Genomic DNA, 851 nt, shown 5'->3' with positions numbered 1-851 from the left:
TAAAAAGATATATTTGATAAACCGATATATACGCCTCGTTAAAAGTTTTTTTTTCTAGCAATGAATCTCACGTGATGAAATACATCACATGTAATGTGAAGGACATTTGATTTTATGTACAATCTGTAGAAAATGAAAGTTATATATATTTTGAGATTTACACTATATATAATATTACGAGTTTATCAAGGTATGAGACTTCCAAATAGAATTTGGTTTGTCTGGACATCGGTGGACATGCAACTTTGCCAAACCACTCATTTACAAATGAAAATCAACATGTGTTGATGTGTGACGTCAGCGACGTAAGCTTTGTTAATGTAGCAAATCAAGTCACCGTCCCGCAAACCAGCTTTTCCAGCAACGCTCTTGGGAGATACCTATAATTAAAGATCTAATAATATAACGTATACAAGTATTAAACTATAATAGACTTTTGATATTAATACCATTAATACTCATCGTTGAAATTAAAGGGCGTCTCCGTATGGATGAATACATATAGATCAAATAATTTTTTTATTGATTACTGGGTACTTTTTACATAAGAGAAATATTCAGCTACAATAATTATGGGATATGACTATAACAACTATAATATAGGTCACAATTTATTTAAAAAAAGGAGCGACAAACACCTCGTTATCATTTAATCAGACCAAGGAGGTTATATGTCTCATATAACCTCCTTAATCACTGAGACAAACAAACGAAACTGATAATTATAATCTAAGACTACTGTGATTACAATATATATATATAATATATTATATTATGTTGTGTTTATTTGTGGTCATTCAGGTCACAATTGTTTGTCGGTATTTAGCTAACAAGTGCTGCGCATGACTTTT

The sequence above is a fragment of the Mytilus galloprovincialis genome, unplaced genomic scaffold (assembly GCF_965363235.1).
Source record: "Mytilus galloprovincialis unplaced genomic scaffold, xbMytGall1.hap1.1 HAP1_SCAFFOLD_42, whole genome shotgun sequence".
Taxonomy (NCBI): Eukaryota; Metazoa; Mollusca; class Bivalvia; order Mytilida; family Mytilidae; genus Mytilus; species Mytilus galloprovincialis.
The sequence above is the reverse complement of the archived record's forward strand: the minus strand, read 5'-3'. Positions refer to the sequence as shown.